The following is a 22,194-nucleotide window of genomic DNA, read 5'->3' as shown; positions in this document are numbered from 1 at the left end:
GATTGGAAAGGAAGCTAGCAAAAAATGGAAGAAACACAAGAATTTGAGGAGATAACCAGCGAGAAGTGACGCGGTCACATGGCTCAGGCGACCGCGCGAAGGAGAGCAAATCGCAGTGACGCGGCCGCATGGCTCACGCGGCCGCACGAATTGGAAAAGTTCTGGCGACGCGGTAGCGTGGACGACGCAAACGCGTGGCGAGGAAAAGCGCGAATGACACGTCCGCATGGATGACGCGATCGCGTGACATGTGCGATCTGCATAATCTGCAGAATTCGTTGGGGGCGATTTTGGGCCCTATTTCGACCCAGTTTTTGGCCTGGAACAGCAGACTAGAGTCAGAGAACATGCAGAAATAATTAACAGATTCATTCAGAGACAGTTTCAGATCTAGTTTTTACTTTCTTAGGTTTTTCTCTCTAGGTTTTAGAATTTTAATTTTCAATTGGTCTTAGCATTGGAACATTGAGAAGAGTTATTCCCTCATCAAGACTTCGTTATTCTAGTTCGTTTTCTCAACTTGGTTTTATTCTTCCATGTTCCTTGTTTTGTTCAATTTTGTTATTTGAATACTTTTATGATTATTTAATGCAAGGATTATTTCTTTTTAATTTAATTTCAATTCCAATAATCATGTCTTCTTTTAATTCCCTTTCATATGCTATGGATTCTTTATTTACAATGCGTGAGTAGTTTCCTTACTTGATGGGGAGTTGATTAAAAGGAACTCTTGGGTTGGAAGGATTAAAGAGAAATTTGTAATTGGGTTAAATGTTGGATTGCTATCCTATCACCAATGCCAATCCCTTTGAACTAAGTGGGTTGCAACTTGTGAACAGATCTGGCATTCCAGCTTGTTTACCTTTCCCTTACTCAGTAAAGGATAACCAAACAGAACAATCATTAATTATAAATTAATCTTACAATCACTCCACCAATAATAGAAATTCCAACCAATCAACTCCCAGTCAAGGCTTTTATTCATATTATTTAACTTCCCTCAATTTACATTCCAATTTACTTAGCTCAACTTATTGGAACATCTGATTAATAAGATAGCACACTTTTCTGCAACTCGTTAGGAGACGACCTGGGACTTAAAACTCCCAGTAATTTTTAATTTAATTCTCTGTGATATATTTCTAAATTGATAGGCAGATTTTCTGTGAGTTAAGAACTATACTTGCAACGTAACCATTTTAATAATTTTTAATTCACCAGCTTCTGCGTCTCATCAGTATTTTGTCAATGAAATCAGTAATAGGAATATAGTTGAGGATTGGAGTTGCTTAGCCTTTCTGAATTAACTCTGGTATTACTATCTTCTTTGCTTGTGAATGATATCTTCCATGGCAAGCTATAAGTGATTAATGCTGGTTTGAGCAGCTGCCAAAAATCCTCTAGATTTGAACCCCAAGTTAGTGTGGATCCATTCTGATTGAGGGTGAAGCTCGTACAGTCCGTTCTCCTTGATGATCCTACTCAAAATGCCACAGACAAGGTTGGATCTTCCGGATCAGAGAATGCTGCATCTTTGGGTTCTAGCCACTACCATAGAGACCATAATCTCCCCATAAATCGGCTGAACTGGTGTCTCGAGAAGTCCCCAATGAAGTCGTGGATTAGCCGTCTGAGAGATGCATAACCAAGCTGGCAGTTCAATGCTTTCCACTGAAGTATTCGCACGAACCCAAGTAGACACGAGTGGTTGTTAGGCACGCGGTCCTAGTATGATGAACAGAGCTGATTGTCACTGGTCATCTTATTCACCATGTTGAAGAACAAATATACATCTTAGAATTAATCACACACGGATCGAAGAAAAATAGTAATACTTTTATTAATTCATTAGACTCAGTAGGGCTCCTCCCCTCAACCTAGGAGGTTTAGAAACTCATACTGAAAGGAAATACAATGGTAAAAATGTGTAAAGTGGCTTAAGATCCTTAACAAAGAGTGATCTACTTTAAATACTAAACTAATGACTAGTTAGGGTAAAACGTCTCTTTAGTGCTAAAATCTACTTCTGGGGCCCACTTGGTAAGTGTTTGGGCCGAGCTTTGATGTGATCCATGTGCTAGGAGGCCTCTAGGGTGTTGAACGCTGGCTAGGGGTCCTCTCTAGGCGTTTGGACACTGGGCTCTGCTCCTTGGGCGCTGGACTCCTGGAAGGGGGCAGGAGGCTGGCATTGGACGCCAGTTTTGGGCCTTCTAATCCGAAGCAAAGTATGGACTATTAATCGTTGCTGGAATGATCTAGAAGTCAAATTTCCATTTCCATTGAGAATGATCCATTTGGACTTCTGTAACTCCAGAAAAGCTCTTCCGTGTGCAAGGAGTTCAGATCTGGACAGCATCTGCAGTGCTTTCTCTGTCTCTGAATCAGACTTTTGCTCCAGCTCCTCAATTTCAGCCAGAAAATACTTGAAATTGCACAAAAACACACAAACTCAAAGTAGAATTCAAAAATGTGAATTTAACACTAAAACCTATAGAAACTTAATAAAAACTATACAAAACATACTAAAAATTATATGAAAATAATGCCAAAAAGGGTATAAAATATCCGCTCATCACAACACCAAACTTAAACTGTTGCTTGTTCCAAGAAAATAAAAATAAAATAGGATGAAAAGAAGAGTAGGATGCAATAATTTTCAGAGTTTCCAATGAAGCTCAGTTTCAATTAGATGAGCGGGACTTAGTAGCTTTTTGCTTTTGAATAGTTTTGGTATCTCACTATCCACTGAAACTGAGAATGACTGGCATCCTTAGGAATTTAGAATCCAGATGATATTATTGATTCTCCTAGTTCAGTTCTTTTTTATCCTCGAACACAGCTTTTTAGAGTCTTGGCCATGACCCTATGCACTTTGTTTTTCCAGTATTATCACCGAATACATAAATGCAATATACACTTTAACTAGGTGTACCTTTTCAGATTCTGATTCAACTTTGCTAGAATCCCCAAATAGAGGTATTCAGAGTTCTTAAGAACACTCTTTTTGCTTGGATAATGACTTTAACCGCTCAGTCTCAAGCTTTTCACTTGACACCTTCACGCCACAAGCACATGGTTAGGGACAGCTTAGTTGAGCCACTTAGGTCAAGATTTTGTTTTCTTTAGGCCATCCTAACCACTAATACTCAAATCCTTGGATCCTTTTACCCTTGCCTTTTGGTTTAAAGGGTAACTGGCTTTTTGCTCTTGCCTTTTAGTTTAAAGAGCTAATTGCTTTTTTTTCTTTCTTTTTCTATTTTCTTTTCTTTTTTGCCATTTTTTTGAAATATGCTTTTTATTTTTCTTTGCTGCTTTTTCATGCTTCAAGAATCAAATTTTGGATTTTTCAGATTATCAATAATATTTTTCTTTTTTCTTTATTCTTTCAAGAGTCAGCATCCTAAAATTCCAACTTCAAATATGCACTGTTTAATCATACATTCAGAAAACTAAAGCAATGACACCACATAAAAAATAATTGATTATTCTTTATTATAGAACTCGAAAATTTATGCATCTTTAATTCTTCTAAAAAAATCTACTATTTTATTTATGTTTAATGATGATAAGAGGAATAATTTATAGCTAATTGGAAAATAAAAATTAATTAATTGCTACTAATGCTTATGTAATCCTAAAAATTAAAAGACATAAAAATAAAAATAAAGACTTAAATACTACTAGTGATCATGCAACTCTAAATTAGGATGGAAATACGTGAAATAGGAATAGGAGTAGGTACATGGTTGAAACTCAACAACCTTCAGCTTGAGGGGCGCTGGGGCCTTCAGTTTGAGGGACGCTGGGCTCTTCAACTCCTCCATCTCATGCCCTTGCTTCTCTTGCTCCTTGATCAGTCTGCAAATCATGCTGGTCTGATCTCTCTGCTCCTCTTTGAGCTAATCTAAAGTGCTCTATAAGTATATTACAGACACCTTCAGCTGGTCCCAATACTCAATTGGAGGGATCTCTTGGGGAGGCTCAGGTGGCTTCCTTTTAGGGTGATCTTCTTCTATCTTGGAACTCTCCATCACCTGTTTGGTGATTGGACTTACTACTGGAATAAAGTTATCGGAGGGGATCAGGACCTTGGCCTCTTGGCATAGGCGAAAGATGAGATTTGGATAACCCAGCATGGCATTAGTAGACACCCTGTTTGCTAACCTGTAAATCTCACGGAGAATTATTTGGTAGATTTCTACCTCATTCCCATTATGATGCAGTGAATCATCACTGCTCTTAGAATAGTGACTTCAGAGCGATTACTTTTGGGGAGTATAGAATGCCCAATAAAGTCTAGCCATCCTCTAGCAACTGGCTTGAGGTTTGCCCTTTTTAACTGGCATGGCTGCCCTTTTGTATTCTCAATCCATTAAGTTCCAAGCAAGCATATGTCCTCTAGGACTTGATCCAGCTTTTGGTTAGCTACAACCCTTCTGTTGTATGATTCAGGGTCATTCTTTTGCAAAGGTAATTTGAAGATCTCTCTCACTCTATCCAAATAAAAATACATGATCTTCCCCCTAACCATAGTGCGAAAGTATAGAAGGATGTTCCATCTTTTTTTTGCTTATCTGTTATCTACAGATTTGCATAGAATTCATGGATCATGTTGTGTCCAACTTTAGACTAAGGATAAGTTAGAATCTCCCAGCCTCAACCTTCGAATTTGCTCTTGGATCTTCGGGTATTCTTCTTCTCCTAAATTGAATCCCAACTCAGGGATTACTGGCCTTTTACTCATTATCTTGTGAAAATATTCTTCATGTTGCTTGGTAAGAAATTGAACAGGTTTAAAAACAACTATTGAGTTGTCTTCTTTTTTTGTTCTTTGGGGCAGTCTTGCCACTTCTTGGAGCCATGGGATTGAATTCTTGATGAGAGGACAGGGCTTCTTCCACACCAAACTTAGAAGATTTGCTCGTCCTCAAGCAAAAAGTAAGAAAGGAAGAAGAAGAAAAGTGAAGTAAAGGTAGAAATAGAGAATAGAATTCGAATGAGAGGTGGTGAGTGAGAGAGAGGGGCACGGTCACATATATAAAGGAAGGGGGAGAAGGGATTTTTAAAAATAATCATTAAAGAAAGATAAAGATTTTTGAAAAAGATAAGTTGTTAAACTTGAAAGATAAGAAAAGATTTTAAAAAGATAAAAAATATTTTAAAGATAAGATAAGAAGTATGAAAAAGATTTGAAAGTTTAATAAAAGATATGAACGAAATTTTAAAGATAAGAAAAGATTTTGAAAGAACTTGAAAACAAGTTGAAAAAAAGATATGAAATTTTGGAAAGGATTTGAAAAGAATTAAAGATATGTTAAATTTGGAATTAAATTGAAATAGAAGTATTTGAACAAGATTTGATTTGAAAATAAAATAATATTTGAAATTGAATATGAAAAAGATGAGTTGAATGAAGAGAAGATGAGAATTTTAAAATTACCTCCATGCTGCCTTGCTGGCGTTTAAACGCCCAGCTAGGGCTTCCTGGCCGGCGTTTAACGCCAGGCATGTGCTCCTTCTTGGGTGTTAAACGCCCAGCCAGGGCCTCCTGGCTGGTATTTAACGCCAGGCTTGTGCTCCATTTAGGGCGTTAAATGCCCAGCTAGAGCTCTTTGGCTGGCGTTTAACGCCAGGCTTGCTGCCTCCATGGGCGTTTAAACCTTGCCACCCTTTTCTGGCGTTTAACGCCAGGGGGCTTCCTTCTCTAGGGTATTCTGTTTGCTGTTCTGTATCATTCTGCCTTTATTTTAAGCACTGTTCATGATCACTAACATGAAAATTAACCAAATTAAAACATAATAAAAAATTAAAAATAAAATTGATTAAAACAGAAATAATTTAGAAAATTAATAATATATGAGGAATCATTGGGTTGCCTCCCAACAAGCGCTTCTTTAATGTCTTTAGCTGGACCTCACTGTACTTAACTTAGTAACAGTGTTGAGCCTCCTGGCTCTATATCTCCTCCAATGTAATGTTTGACCCTCTGTCCATTCACAGTGAACCTTGTGTTAGGGTCTTTTCCTTGAAGTTCTATGTGCCCATAAGGTGATACACTAGGAATCACATAGGGTCCCTTCCAACGGGATTTGAGTTTCCTAGGGAAGAATTTGAGTCTTGTGTTGAAGAGCAGGACCTTCTGTCCTGGTTCAAAGACTATGGAAGATATTTTCTTGTCATGCCACCGTTTTTCTTTTTCCTTATAGATCTTTGCATTTTCAAATGCAGCTAAGCAGAATTGATCCAACTCATTTAGTTGGAGCAGCCGTTTCTCTCCTGCTGCTTTAGCATCAAGGTTGAGGAATCTAGTGGCCCAATAGGCCTTGTGTTCTAGTTCCACTAGCAAATGACATGATTTCCCATACACCAGCTGGTATGGTGATGTTCCAATGGGGGTTTTGAAAGCTGTTCTGTATGCCCACAGAGCATCATCAAGCTTTCTAGCCCAATCCTTTCTAGGATTCGCTTTAGTTCTCTATTTGAGACTTCAGCTTGCCCATTTGTTTGGGGATGATACGATGTTGCTACCTTGTGGCGAACTCTGTAACGGCTCAAGACAGAATCCAGTTGTCTGTTACAGAAATGAGTTCCTCCATCACTAATTAGTGTCCTAGGGACACCAAATCTACTAAAGATATTTTTTTGGAGGAACTTCATTACTACTCTGGTGTCATTGGTAGGTGTTGCTATTGCTTCAACTCATTTAGACACATAATCTACTGCCACAAGGATGTAGATACTTGAGTATGAAGGCAGGAATGGTCCCATAAAATCTATGCCCCATATGTCAAACAGCTCAATCTCTAGGATTCTTTGCTGAGGCATGCTGTGACCATGAGGGAGGTTACCAGCCCTTTGGCAACTATCACAGTTATGGACAAACTCTCTAGAATTTTTAAAGAGAGTAGGCCAGTAAAAGCCACTTTGGAGAACTTTGGTGGCTGTCCGCTCACCTCCAAAGTGTCCTCCATAGTCTAAGCCATGGCAATGCCATAGAATTCTCTGTGCCTCTTCTGCAGACACACAGCGTCGGATTATTCCATCTGAGCATCTCTTAAAGAGATATGGTTCATCCAATAATTAGTACTTTGCATCATGCATGAGTTTCTGGGCTTGCTGCTTGGTAAATTCCTTGGGAATTGATGAGTGGATAATTTATACCTTTTTGGCATTGTTTTTACTTAGTTTTTATTATATTTTTATTTATTTTTATTCAAAAATCACATTTCTAGATTTTACTATGAGTTTGTGTATTTTTCTGTGATTTCAGGTATTTTCTGGCTGAAATTGAGGGACCTGAGCAAAAATCTGATTCAGAGGCTGAAAAAGGACTGCAGATGCTGTTAGATTCTGACCCTCCTGCACTCAAATTGGATTTTCTGGAGCTACAGAAACCCAATTGGCGCGCTATCAATTTTGTTGGAAAGTAGACATCCTGAGCTTTCCATCAATATATAATAGTCTATAGTTTGTCCGAGATTTGATGGTCCAAACTGGCGTCCAAAGCCAGCCTAAAACATCTTGGCGTAAAACGCCCAAACTGGCACCAGAATTGGAGTTAAACGCCCAAACTGGCACCAAAGCTGGCGTTTAACTCCAGGAACAGCCTATGCACGAAAAATCTTCAATTCTCATCCCAAGCACACACCAAGTGGACCCCAAAAGTGGATTTCTACACTATCTACACTTAGTTACTCATTTTCTGTAAACCTAGGTTACTAGTTTAGTATAAAAACTACTTTTAGAGATTTATTTTATATCTTTTGATCACTTTTGATCTTTGATCACCTTATGTAACTTTTATCATCTTTTCATGTTTTGGGGGCTGGCCTCACGGCCATGCCTAGACCTTTTTCACTTATGTATTTTCAACGGTGGAGTTTCTACACCCCATAGATTAAGGTGTGGAGCTCTGCTGTTCTTCATGAATTAATGCAAGTACTATTGTTTTTCTTTCAATTCACGCCTACTTCTTATCTAAGATATACTTTTGTACTTAATTCAGTTAAGTCAGAATGAAGGGGTGACCCGTGACAATCACCCAATCTTCGTTACTCGCTTAGCCAAGATCCGCGTGCCTGACAACCACAAAGCTGTCTACATGATTTTCAACGTAGTCATTGGATGACAGCTGGAGTATATTCTCTTGGGTATCTAATACACGGACTGATCCCATGAGATTAGTATCTTCGTCATATATGCTAGAATTATTGGCAGCCATTCTTGGGATCCGGAAAGTTTAAACCTTGTCTGTGGTATTTCGAGTAGGATCTTGGAAGGGATGACTGTGACGAGCTTCAAACCTGCGAATGTTGGGAACAAGTGACAGTGTGCAAAAGGATCAATTGATTCTATTCCGACGCTAGCGGAAACCGACAGATGATTAGCCATGCGGTAGCTGTACCTGGTATTTTTCATCCGAGACGAGAAATCCGACAGTTGATTAGCTGTGCAGAAACCGTAGAGGACCATTTTTACTGAGAGGATCTTACAGCTTGCCATGGAAGGAAGTAACGCATGGTTGGAAGAAGGAAATAGGAAAGCAGAGGTTCAGAAGCAACAAAGCATCTCCAGATGCATATCTGAAATTCCCACCAGTGAATTACATAAGTAACTTTATCTTATTTCATATTTTATTTATATTTTAATTATCAAAACCTCATAACCGTTTGAATCCGCCTGACTGAGATTTGCAAGATGACCATAGATTGCTTCAAGCTGACAATCTCCGTGGGATCGACCCTTACTCACGTAAGGTTTATTACTTGGACGACCCAGTGCACTTGCTGGTTAGTTGTGCGGAGATGTGAAAAGTGTGAATCACGATTTACGTACACCAAGTTTTTGGCACCGTTGCCGGGAATTGTTCGAGTTTGGACAACTGACGGTTCATCTTGTTGCTTAGATTGGGTAATTTTATTTTATGTTTACGCTTTTTATTTTTATTTTCGAAAAACCCAAAAAAAAATTGTGTTCTTCAGAATTTTTAAGAATGAATTCTAGAGTTTCATGAGATATGTTGAAGCCTGGCTGGCTGTGAAGCCATGTCTAATATTTTGGACTGAGGCTTCCACTTTTCATTGACATGCTTGTATGTTTTATGCTAAAGCTTGGCTGGCTATTTGGCCATGTCTAATCTTTTGGACCGAAGCTTTCACTTAAAGCTTGGCTGGCCATTGGCCATATCTAAATCTTTTGGACTGGAGCTTTAGACTAACATTGCATGATTCCTGGGATTCTTATTAAAAATTTTGTATCCCTTTATTTTCTTTTTCCAAATAATTTTAGAAAAATACAAAAAAATTAATAAAATCATAAAACTAAAAATATTTTGTGTTTCTTGTTTGAGTCTAGTGTCAAATTTTAAGTTTGGTGTCAATTGCATCTTTTTAATTTTTCTTTAAATTTTTGAAAATTCATGCATGTGTTCTTTCATGATCTTCAAGTTGTTCTTTACGATTTTCTTTGTTTGATCTTTAATTTTTCTTGTTTTGTGTCTTTTCTTGTTTTTCATATGCATTTTCGAATTCATAGTGTCTAAACATTGAAAATTTCTAAGTTTAGTGTCTTGCATGTTTTTCTTTTCTTAAAAATTTTCAAAAATATGTTCTTGGTGTTCATCTTGACATTCAAAGTGTTCTTGGTGTTCATCTTGACATTCAAAGTGTTCTTACATGCATTTTTTGTTTTAATGTTAAACTTTTATGTTTTGTGCCATTTTTGTATTTTTCTCTCTCATCATTAAAATTCAAAACTCAAAAAATATCTTTCCCTTATTTCACTCATAAATTTTCGAAATTTTAGATTGATTTAGTCAAAACTTTTCAAAATTTGGTTTTTTCTTATTACTCAAGTCAAAATTTCAATTTAAAAATTTTATCTTTTCAAATCTTTTTCAAAAATCAAATCCTTTTCATTATTCTTTCCTGTTTTTCGAAAATTCTTCAAAAAATTTTTTCAAACTCTTTTTCTTATTTTTGTTTCATATTTTTGAATTTATTACTAACATTTAATGTTTTGATTAAAAAATTTCAAGTTGTTACTTGCCCATTAAGAAAGGATCAATCTTTAAATTCTAGAATCATATCTTTTAGTTTCTTGTTAGTCAAGTAATCAACTTTAATTTCAAAAATCAAATCTTTTTAATTTCTTTTTCAAATTTTTTTCAAAATAGATTTCAATCGTATCTTTTTCAAAACTTAATTTCAAAATCTTTTTCTAACTTCTTATCTTTTCAAAAATTGATTTTCAAATCTTTTTCAGTTAACTAATTGACTTTTTGTTTGATTTTAAAAGTTTTCTATTTCAATCATATCTTTTTCAAAACCACCTAACTACTTTTCTCTCTCCAATTTTCGAAAATAACTAACCTTTTTTTCAAATTTCTTTTTTGTTAACTAATTATTTTAAATTTTAATTTTATTCTATTTCTTTTAATAAATTCGAATCCTAACTAATAATTAAAATAAAAACAAAAATATTTTCTTTTCTTTTGAATTAATTTTCGAAAACTCTCTCCCTCTCATCTCTTTCTATTTATATATTTACTAACACTTCTCCTCTTCTTAAAAATTCGAACCCTCTCCCTCTCTCTGTGTTCAAATTCTTCTCCTTCATCCTTCTTCATTCTATTCTTCTATTCTTCTACTCACATAAAGGAATCTCTATACTGTGACATAGAGGATTCCTATCCTTTTCTGTTCTCTTCTTTTTCATATGAGTAGGAGCAAGGATAAGAACATTCTTGTTGAAACTGATCCTGAACCTGAAAGGACTCTGAAGAGGAAACTAAGAGAAGCTAAAGCACAAAACTTTAGAGAGGACCTAACAGAAATTTTTGAAAAAGAAGAAGACATGGCAACCGAAAATAACAACCATGGTGGAGATGCAAGGAAGATGCTTGGTGACTTTACTACACCCACTTCTGACTTCTATGGAAGAAGCATCTCAATTCCTGCAATTGGAGCAAACAACTTTGAGCTTAAGCCTCAATTAGTTTCTCTAATGCAGCAGAATTGCAAGTTTCATGGACTTCCATTAGAAGATCCTCATTAGTTTTTAGCTGAATTCTTGCAAATCTGTGACACTGTTAAGACCAATGGGGTTAATCCTGAGGTCTACAGAATTATGCTTTTCCCCTTTGCTGTAAGAGACAGAGCTAGGATATGGTTGGACTCACAACCTAAAGAAAGCTTGAACTCTTGGAAAAAGTTGGTCAATGCTTTCTTGGACAAATTCTTTTCACCTCAAAAGTTGAGCAAGTTTAGAGTGAAAGTCCAAACCTTCAGATAGAAGGAAGGTGAATCCCTCTATGAAGCTTGGAAAAGATACAAACAATTGATCAGAAGGTGTCCTTCTAACATGCTTTCAGAATAGAGCATCCTATGTATATTCTATGATGGTCTGTCTGAATTGTCCAAGATGTCATTGGATCACTCTGCTGGTGGATCTCTTCATCTGAAGAAGACGCCTGCAGAAGCCCAGGAACTCATTGAAATAGTTGCAAATAACCAGTTCATGTACACTTCTGAAAGAAATCCTGTGAATAGTGGGACAACTCAGAAAAAAGGAGTTCTTGAGATTGATACTCTGAATGCAATATTTGCTCAGAATAAAATATTGACTCAGCAAGTCAATATGATTTCTCAGAGCCTAACTGGAATGCAAGCTGCATCCGTCAGTACTAAGGAAGCTGCCTCTGAAGAAAAAGCTTATGACCCTGAGAATCCTGCAATGGAAGAGGTGAACTACATGGGAGAATCCTATGGAAACACCTATAATCCTTCATGGAGGAATCATCCTAATTTTTCATGAAAGGATTAGCAGAAGCCTCATCAAGTATTCAATAATAATAATGGTGGCAGAAATAGGTTTGGCAATAGCAAGCCTTTTTCATCATCTTCTGAGCAACAAACAGAGAATTCTAAGCTGAGCCTCTCTGACTTAGCAACCATAATCTCTGATCTAAGTAAGACCACTCACAGTTTCATGACTGAAACAAGGTCTTCCATTAGAAATTTGGAGGCACAAGTGGGTCAGCTGAGTAAAAGAGTTACTGAAATCCCTCATAGTACTCTCTCAAGTAATACATAAGAGAATCCAAAAAGAGAGTGCAAGGCCATCAACACGTCCAACATGGCCGAACCTGTAGAGGAGGGAAAGGCAGTGATTTTCACTGAGGAGGACCTCAATGGACGTCCACTGGCCACTTAGGAGTTCCCTATTGAGGAACCAAAGGAATCTGAGGCTCATATGGAGACCATAGAGATTCCACTGAACTTACTGTTGCCATTCATGAGCCCTAATGAGTATTCTTCCTCTGAAGAGGATGAAGATATTACTGAAGAGCAAGTTGCTCAGTATCTAGGAGCAATTAGGAAGCCGAATGCCAAGTTATTTGGTAATGAGACTTGGGAGGATGAACCTCCATTGCTCATTAATGAACTTAATACATTGGTTCAACAGAAATTACCTCAGAAGAAACCGGATCCCCGAAAGTTCTTAATACCTTGCATCATAGGCACCATGACCTTTAAGAAAGCTCTGTGTGACCTTGGTTCAAGTATAAACCTCATGCCACTCTCTGTAATGGAGAAACTAGGGATCTTTGAGGTACAAGCTGCAAGAATCTCACTAGAGATGGCAGATAATTCAAGGAAACAGGCTTATAGACTTGTAGAGGATGTCTTAGTGAAGGTTGAAGGCTTACATCCCTGCTGATTTTATAATCCTAGACATTGGGAAGGATGAAGATGAATCCATCATCCTTGGAAGACCCTTCCTAGCCACAGCAAGAGTTGTGATTGATGTAGACAGAGGAGAGTTAGTCCTTCAATTGAATGAGGACTACCTTGTGTTTAAGGCTCAAGGATCTTCTTCTGTAACCATGGAGAGGAAGCATGAAAAGCTTCTCTCAATACAGAGTCAAACAGATCCCCCACACTCAACTTCTAAGTTTGGTGTTGGGAGGCCAACATCAAGCTCTGAGTATCTGTAAGGCTCTCTAAAAGCTCACTGTCAAGCTATTGACATTAAAGAAGTGCTTGTTGGGAGGCAACCCAATGTTATAATTCCCAATGTTATTTAATTATATTTATTTGTTTTCCATTGTTATTTTATGTTTTCTTTAGGTTGATGATCATGTGAAGTCATAAAAACAACTGCAAAATTAAGGAAAAATGAAAAACAGCATCAAAAATAGCATACCCTGGAGGACAGGCTTACTGGCGTTTAAACGCCAGATGGGCAGCACTCTGGGTATTTAACGCTAGAAAAGGTTGTCTGGCGTCTGGTTGGCGTTAAACGCCAGAAATGGGCAGTAGACTGGCGTTTAATGCTAGGAAAGGTAGCAGAGCTGGCGTTTAACGCCAGAAAAGGTAGCAGAACTGGCGTTTAACACCAGAAAAAGTAATAGAGCTGGTGTTTAACGCCAGAAATGGCACACAGGGGGCATTTGAACGCCAGAATGGTGTAGGGAGCAGAATTCTTTGACACCTTAGGATCTGTGGACCCCACAGGATCCCCACCTACCCAACCTTTTCTTCTCTCCTCTTCACACCTCTCTTTAACACTCTTCTCCAAAATAACCTCCACCAATCACCTCCATTTCTCCTCCAAAACTATCATACAACCCACCTACTCCCACCCATTCAAATTTAAACCATCTCCCTCCCAAACCCAACCCCTATTACAAGAATTCCCTCTCCACTCCACTCCTATATAAGCCCCTTATCACTCCTTCCTTTTCACACATCATAACCACCTAAACCCCCCTTGGTCAAACCATTCACACACCTCTATCTCCTCAATCTCTTCTTCTTCTAACTCCTTCTTTCTTCTTTTGCTCAAGGACGAGCAAACTTTTTAAGTTTGGTATGGAAAAAGCTCTGCTTTTTATTTTTCTATAACCATTAATGGCACCTAAGGCCGGAGAAACCTCTAGAAAGAGGAAAGGGAAGGCAATTTCTTCCAACTCCGAGTCATGGAAGATGGAGAGATTCATCTCAAAAGCCTATCACTAAAAAGAGGATGGATCAAATAAGAGAGCCCACTCATGGACTTCAACAAGAGCATGAGGAAATTCCTCATCAAGAAATCTCTGAGATACCTCAAGGGATGCACTTTTCTCCACAAAACTATTGGAAGCAAATCAACACCTCCTTAGGAGAATTGAATTCCAACATAGGACAACTAAGGATAGAGCATTAAGAGCACTCCATTATCCTCAATAAAATCAAAGAGGACTAAAGAGCCATGAAGGAGGAGCAACAAAGGCAAGGAAGAGACATAGAAGAGCTCAAGCACTCCATAAGATCTTCAAGAGGAAGAACTAGCTGCCATCACTAAGGTGGACCCATTCTTTAATTTTCTTGTTTTTATTTTTCTGTTTTTCGAATTACATGCTTTATGTTTTGTCTATGTTTGTGTCTTTATTACATGATCATTAGTATTTAAGTGTCTATGTCTTAAAGCTATGAATGTCCTATGAATCCATCACCTTTCTTAAATGAAAAATGTTTTTAAATTGCAAAAGAACAAGAAGTGCATGATTTCGAGTTCTATCTTGAAATTAGTTTAATTATTTTGATGTGGAGGCAATACCTTTTATTTTCTGAATGAATGCTTGAACAGTGCATATCTTTTATATTTGTTGTTTATGAATTTTAAAATTGTTGGCTCTTGAAAGAATAATAAAAAAGAGAAATGTTATTGATAATCTGAAAAATCATAAAATTGATTTTTGAAGCAAGAAAAAGCAGTGAAAAGCAAAAGCTTGCGAAAAAAAAATATATGAAAAGAAAATGGCAAAAAAAATAAAGAAAAAAAGAGAAAAAGAAAGAAAAAGAAAAAGAAAAAGAAAAAGAAAAGGTAAGCAGAAAAAGCCAATAACCCTTTAAACCAAAAGGCAAGGGTAAAAAGGATCCAAGGCTTTGAGCATTAATGTATAGGAGGACCCAAAGGAATAATATCCTGGCCTAAGCGGCTAAACCAAGCTGTCCCTAACCATGTGCTTGTGGCGTGAAGGTGTCAAGTGAAAAGCTTGAGACTGAGCGGTTAAAGTCGTGGTCCAAAGCAAAAAAAGTGTGCTTAAGAGCTCTGGGCATGATGCACATAAACTAGTTATGCTACGATTTAGGAAATTGCACGATTGGCAAAATTCCTTCCGGCAAGTGCACCGGTTATCGTCAAGTAAAAACTCACAATAGAGTGAGGTCGAATCCCACAAGGATTGGTTGAGTGAGCAATTCGGATTAGAAGTGTGTTCTAGTTGAGCGGAATCAAGATTGAGATGAGAATTGCGGAATGTAAAATTGGCGGGAAAAGTAAATGACAAGAAATTGAAATGGCGGAATCTTAAATTGCATGAATTAAAGAGCAGAAACTAAATTGCTGAAATTAAAAGGGAATGGGGGTGATTGCATGAATTGAGTTGCAGAATGTAAAGAGAAGATGTAATCAGAATTGGGGGATTCATTGGGTTATAGGAGATATTGAGATCTCCGAATCAAAACATGTTTATCTCTTCCTCAAGCAATGCGTTCATTGAATTTTGCTTGGCAATCTTATATGATTGGATCCCAATCCCTTGGCTCACCAATTCTCTCTAAAAATGAACAAATTCCCAATCCCTTGGTTTAAATGTTCATAAGAAGAGATGATGCTCGATCACTGATTATACCACACAGTTTCATGAACCACAATTTGGTAGGATTACATGTCACAATATCCATCCAAACCCCAATCCAATTCACTGTGAGAAAGCTTCTCTAGCATGAATCCTCCATTCCTTTCCCAAGGTTCCGAAGGATTCCAATTATGGGTAGTTTCTTTCCCAAGACAACTACTCAATGGAATTAGATCGAGAAGCTTTCTAACAAAATTCAAGAGAAAAGATTGAAGAAGAAGATAAACTATTATTGATTCATTGAATTACAATAGAGCTCCCTAACCCAATGAAAGGGGGTTTAGTGAGTCATAGCTCTGAATTCAATTACAAAGATATGAAAACTAGCTCAAAGTGAAGGTAAAAAGTCCTTTCTAACTTAAATTCTATCCTATTTATACACTTTCTATATTGAGCTTCTGTTGTGTTTCTTGGGCTTTGAGGCCTCTCCCTGCTTTCCTTTTGCCTTGGGTTTATGATCCATAATCTTGATGAGGCTGCTGGTCCAAATTCTGTAACATTCATTGAGCCAACTTAGTGATAATCAAATAATGGCACATGACTCAATAAATTGAAATTTCAGACTCATCAATCCTTCAGGCCCAATCCCATAAACCATGATATTCAATTGGGTTTCATACCAGAATAAGTTTAAGTTAATGTTTGTGCTCAAATACTAACTTAAACCACAATATCTTTGGTCCAGAAACCTTTTCCAAGAGTGGCGTTTAAGTTGCAGTTTAAGCTTAAACTGCAGCTTAAACGCCAGACACTTCCAGTGAGGCCTTTTGTAGAAGCACGTTTAAGCTTTAGTTTAAGGTTAAACTGAAGCTTAAACGTGGAAATGGAAGAAGGCAGCCCTGGAGAGTCATGTAGTCGAACACGTTTAAGCTCCAGTTTGAGGTCAAACTGAAGCTTAAACGTGGATATAGGAAGGGCAGCCCTGGAGGTCGAACACGTTTAACCTCCAGTTTAAGGTCAAACTGGAGGTTAAACGTGGAAATGGAAGGAGGCATCCTGGAGGTCGAACACGTTTAACCTCCAGTTTAAGGTTAAACTGGAGGTTAAACGTGGAAGCTTAGAAGGGTAGCCCTGGAGGTGTCGAACACGTTTAAGCTCCAGTTTGAGGTCAAACTGGAGCTTAAACGTGGAAATGGAGAGAGCAACCCTGGAGGAGAAAACTTGGTCGAACACGTTTAAGCTCCAATTTGAGGTCAAACTGGAGCTTAAACGTGGAAATGGCTCCCTGGTGCTTTTCCCATTCTGGCGTTTAACCTCCAGTTTAAGGTTAAACTGGAGGTTAAACGTGGAACTCCTTCCTGAGTGGCATTATCATTCTGGCGTTTAACCTCCAGTTTGAGGTCAAACTGGAGGTTAAACGTGGAATGCTTCTTTGGTGAGACTTTTCATTCTGGCGTTTAACCTCCAGTTTAAGGTTAAACTGGAGGTTAAACTTCAATTCTAGCATTTCTTAGCCTTCATGATTCTGGCGTTTAAACTCCAGTTTAGGCTTAAACTGGAACTTAAACTCCACATTTGATATTCAAGCTTCCTTTATTGATTTTGTTGCTTCCTTGCTTAGCCTCTTCTTCCCTGAAATCATCCAAACAATTGCATCAAAGTCTTGCAAAATTTCATGAGAAATCTTCCATTCATAGCATTTAAGTAATATAACTAAAACTCATGGAATTTGCATTAAAATCATACTGTTTGGATGGTTTATTGCTTTGTTCTTCATTTAACCATTTTTGGTTACTTTAAGCTCAAGAAAATGCATAAAACAACTAAAACTAACAGAAAAATGCTAGTGAAACTACCCTAAGATGCCTTGGCATCACAACACCAAACTTAATACTTGCTTGTCCCTAAGCAAGTCCTGAGTTATTTGAGAAGAAAGTATGAAACAGAAAGCAATTACATTGGCTATATTAGCAGGCATTTGAAGTTCATCAGAAGGGTTTTATGCAGAAAGTTGCAGCATCACTTTTTCATACTTATCAGGTAAGATTATCACTTTTTCATTGCATCCATCAAACACTGCTATGGCCTCTTGTTATTCTTATGTCCTTGTCACTTTTCTCTTCTTAGTTTTTCTTTTCTTTTTCTTAGAGCTTCTTTTGCTCCTTGTTTGCTTAGTGTCATGTGTTGCACAAGCCTTTGGCATTTTCTTTTTCTTATCAGTGCACTACACATATCCACTTTAGGCACTTTAGTTCACATTTCTTCTTGAGACATTGGTGCCCAGCACCTCTTTGTGTGACTAAATGTTTTGTATTTAGGTTGCTCTTGATAATGGACTTTTGGTTGATAATCCCGGGTTAGTTAACCCAAGTTACCAAGTGTTGAAACACTCCTCAGAACCTATTCATCCAAGCATATCCTTAATACATAAACACCACAGGCATTTGTCTCAGAAGTTCAAACCATTGGTACCTAGCTTATTTTCTCAATTTTTTTTGCTTTTTGGTTGCCCTTTTTCAGTGGCTTTTTCTTCTTCTTTTTCTTTCTTTTTCATGGCCAAAGACATTTATTCATCAAGATCCATAGACAGTTTTCAATTTCTACACAAAGAATGATAATTCTACACTCTAATTCCAGTGATCTGACTAAACAATCAAGCATGCATACCACCACTTAATTCTACTTGATTTGTCACTAATTTAGCCAAGTTACTTTTGTTCAAACTTTTCTTTTATTTTTGGAAACAGAACAAGCATGGCAAGCACTCGTTTAAGAAGGTGAAGTTATATCCAAACATCTAGGTATTCACTTTATTCAAAGCAATAAACAGACAAATATACTAACAACTTCCCATTCCAGAAAGATTCAACATTTACAGTCTAAACCAGAACAAGCATGCTTTTGTTTGCCCTTTTTAAAGAATTATCAAGGAATAATACCACCTTGTGAAATTTCTTGATTTCTCTTTGTTGCCAGGAAACAATTTGATTTCTCCTTCTTCTCCTAATTGTTGCTTCATGCTTTAAGATCCTTGTTTCCTTTCCTGCAAAGAGTGATGAAGTTGCTTGCTTCTCAAACACTTGAGTGGTTAGCTCAACTATGTGTGGGTAAGTATCCGAGTTTTGGTGTGCGAACACCAAACTTAGACTCCCACTTACTTCTCTATTCTTTGAGTCCTTGAGTTCTCTTTGGAATGAAGTTGCTGCTAAGGGTTCTAAGCATTTCTGTGACTGCTTAAAATGGTTGTTCCTTTCATATAATTCAAAGGTTGTTGTGTTCAGTTGATCTTTATGGTGGAACACCAAACTTAGAGTCACATATTCCCCTTTGAATTATTGATCTACGAATTCATTGTTTGGTGTGAAACACCAAACTTATTTCTTTGCAATGCACAGAAACTACTTCACCCTTTTTATTGAAACAAATAAAAGAAACAGCAAAAGGGTATTACCTCAGGTTGGGTTGCCTCCTAACAAGCGCTTCTTTAACGTCACTAGCTTGACGGTTGTCCCTTGTTAGGGTGGATTGTAGTGCTTGACGTCTTCTCCTCTCACTATGAAAACGTCCCCACTTGATTCATTCATGACCTCTAAATGTTCCATAGAAAGAACTTTCCTGATTGTGAACACTTGAGGGAGCTGGGAAGGAATGGTTTTGAGGCCAGGTGGAATTGGCAGATAATGACTTGATATCACGTTATCTCCCGGAGAAAAACTTTCAGTGGGAATTTTCTTGTTTCTCCACCCTCTTGGCAATCTCCCTATCACTCTTCCCTTTCTCTTGAGGATTTCTTCATTGACCCTTATGTCAGGAGGATCCTTCTGATCTGTTTCCACTGATTCTTGTGGCTTTAACTCTTGCAACTCTTGTTTGCCTTCCAAGGACTGTTTTAGAGTTTCAGCTGCTGGATTACTTTCCTCCAAACACAGATGGCTACTATCATCCTTAGGCTTTTCAGGTTCTGGTTCAGGCTCAGATGCAGGTTTGAAAACTTTGAAAATGAGCTGTTCATCATGTATTCTCAGAATTAGCTCTCCTTGTTCTACATCTATGAGCGCTCTAGTAGTGGCTAGAAATGGTCTGCCCAGAATGATAGGGTGTAAGTAGCTTTCCTCCATGTCCACAATGACAAAGTCTGTGGGGAAGTAATAATCCCCCACTTTCACCAGCACATTTTCAACTACCCCTTCAGCTTGCTTCTGAGTTTTGTCAGCCAGTTGTATGATTACATCAGTGGATCTCACCTCATTCAGTTGTAGCCTCTTCATAAGAGTTAGAGGCATCACATTTATGCTAGCTCCTATATCACAGAATCCTCTGTCAATTTTTGTTTCCCCTATGATGCAAGGGATATGAAAACTTCCTGGGTCCGTTTTCTTAGAGAGTGTGTCCTTCTTGATGAGAGCACTGCATTCTTTGTTCATTGTTACCGTTTGTCCTCCCTTCAAAACTCTTTTCTTGCTTAACAATTCCTTTAAATACTTGATGTGTGTAGGCATTTGATGGAGAATCTCAAGAAAGGGAATATTGACATGGAGAGAGTTAAATGTCTCTAAAAACCTTGAATAGGTTTTCCCTTTTTCACCTCCTCCTAACCTCTGAGGAAATGGTGCTTTTGGTTGGTATATTTCCAGCATGCCTTTTTGCAGTTCCTTGGCTTGCTTAGTTCCACTTTCCTGCTTAACTTCTTCCACACCTTCCTTCAAGATTTCTGGCTCCTGCTCTGAGGGCCTGATTCCTTCTTCTTCTGAAACTTCCTTCAATATGGTGATGGCCTTGCATTCTTCCCATCTCACTCTCTTTTGTTCCCCTTTAGGATTCTTTTCTGTGTCACTAGGGAACACTGCAGTTGATTTGACGGCCTGTTGAGATAGCTCTCCTACTTGAGACTCCATCCTCTTGAGTTTTTCACCATGGTTTCTTAAGGTAGCTCTCACATCATCCCTGAAGCTTTTCAATTCGGTTATGTCTTGACTCATGGTTGCCATCATTCCTTCTATCCGGTTTAATTGATCTTGAAATTGTTGGTTCAGATTAAGTTGGGTAGGTTGATTATTTTGGCCATGATATGATGGTTGGGGGTAAGTGTTTTGTGTGGCTTGGTATGATCTTTGGTTGGAGTTTTGGTATGTGGAATTGTTATGTTGGTTGTGGTTGTAAGGTTTGTGGTTTTGTGGTTGGGTTTGTTGGTTCCCCCACCCAAAGTTTGGGTGATTTTTCCATCCTGGGTTGTAAGTGTTGGAGTGTGGATCATATGATTGCCTTTGTTGGTTTCCCACATAATTGGCCTCTTCCCAATCACCTCCTTAAATGCTTACTTCCTCTTGATCTTGTGTGTGTATTGCAGCTACTTGCTTTGTTTCTAATTGCCTGGTAAGCTCTGCTAGTTGCTTGGCAAACACCTTGTTTTGGGCTAGAATTGTATCAACATGGTTCAGCTCCATGACTCCCTTAGTGTTGTGCCTCTCTGATGCATAGTAGTACTCATTCTCAGCCACTGTCTCAATCACTTCAATGGCTTCTTCCACAGTCTTTTTCCTGTTCAATGAACCTCCTGATGAATGGTCTACAGCCTTCCTTGATTCATAAGAGAGTCCATCATAGAAAATATGCAATTGCACCCAATCATGGAACATGTCTGGTGGGCATTTCCTTGTCAAGTCCTTGAATCTCTCCCATGCCTCGTAGAGAGTTTCACCATCTTGTTGTCTAAAAGTCTGAACCTCAGATCGAAGCCTATTGACCTTTTGTGGGGGGTAGAAACGTGCCAGAAACTTGCTTTCCACCTCATCCCATGTTGTTAGACTCCCCCTTGGGAATGATTCCAGCCACTTAGCTGCTTTGTCCCTAAGTGAAAATGGGAACAAAAGCAGTTTATATGCATCTTCCTGGACTCCATTGGACTTCACAGTGTCACAAATTCTCAGGAATTTTGTGAGATGTTGGTTTGGGTCTTCATTAGCACTTCCACCAAATGAACAATGATTCTCCACAAGTGATATTAGCTGTGGTTTGAGTTCAAAATTGTTGGCCTGAATGGGTGGTTTCTGGATGCTGCTACCACAATTCCCAGAGGTTGGGTTTATGTATGAACTAAGAACCCTCCTCTCAGGAATGGCATTGTTTCCATCAGCTCTCTCATGGTTGTGAACTTCTCTATCCATGTTGAGATCTAGAGCTTCCTCAAAATTGTCCTCAGATTCTCCTTCAGATTCCTCTTCTCCCACTACTCTCTTCCCTCTTGCTTCCCTTCTCAGTCTATGAAGGGTCCTCTCTGGTTCGGTATATAGAGGAGTTGATGTCTCTCCTCTCCTACCTGTCATACAAGAACACAGCATAGGCACAAACAAGTGAAATACTCTTGGTTAATGGAAGAGTATGGTTAGAGCAATTGAGGAATTAATTCAAACAGTTAGTGAGTCAGTGAGTTAGTTGCTTGAATTTAAAGGCATAAAGAAAGAAAGCATGTAACCGAGTGCAAAAATTAAAATTCAACAAGTAACTTGAACAGAATTAACAAAGCAAGAGAAATTGCTCAATCTAGTTAACTTCCAATTTGAGAATTGTCA

The 22,194-nt window shown here is 38.1% G+C and overlaps 1 non-coding gene across 1 annotated transcript; it reads left to right on the top strand.

Moving 5' to 3' along the window:
* The first annotated feature begins 21,259 nt into the window (after nucleotides 1-21,259).
* Nucleotides 21,260-21,363, top strand: LOC148561865 (small nucleolar RNA R71). Its single transcript, XR_015886522.1, has one exon. It is a non-coding gene; the product is annotated as a small nucleolar RNA R71 (small nucleolar RNA).
* The last annotated feature ends 831 nt before the right edge of the window (nucleotides 21,364-22,194 follow it).

Source organism: Arachis ipaensis, chromosome B6 (assembly GCF_059453495.1).
Source record: "Arachis ipaensis isolate K30076 ecotype BB chromosome B6, ASM5945349v1, whole genome shotgun sequence".
NCBI classification, from domain to species: Eukaryota; Viridiplantae; Streptophyta; class Magnoliopsida; order Fabales; family Fabaceae; genus Arachis; species Arachis ipaensis.
The sequence above is the reverse complement of the archived record's forward strand: the minus strand, read 5'-3'. Positions and strand labels throughout refer to the sequence as shown.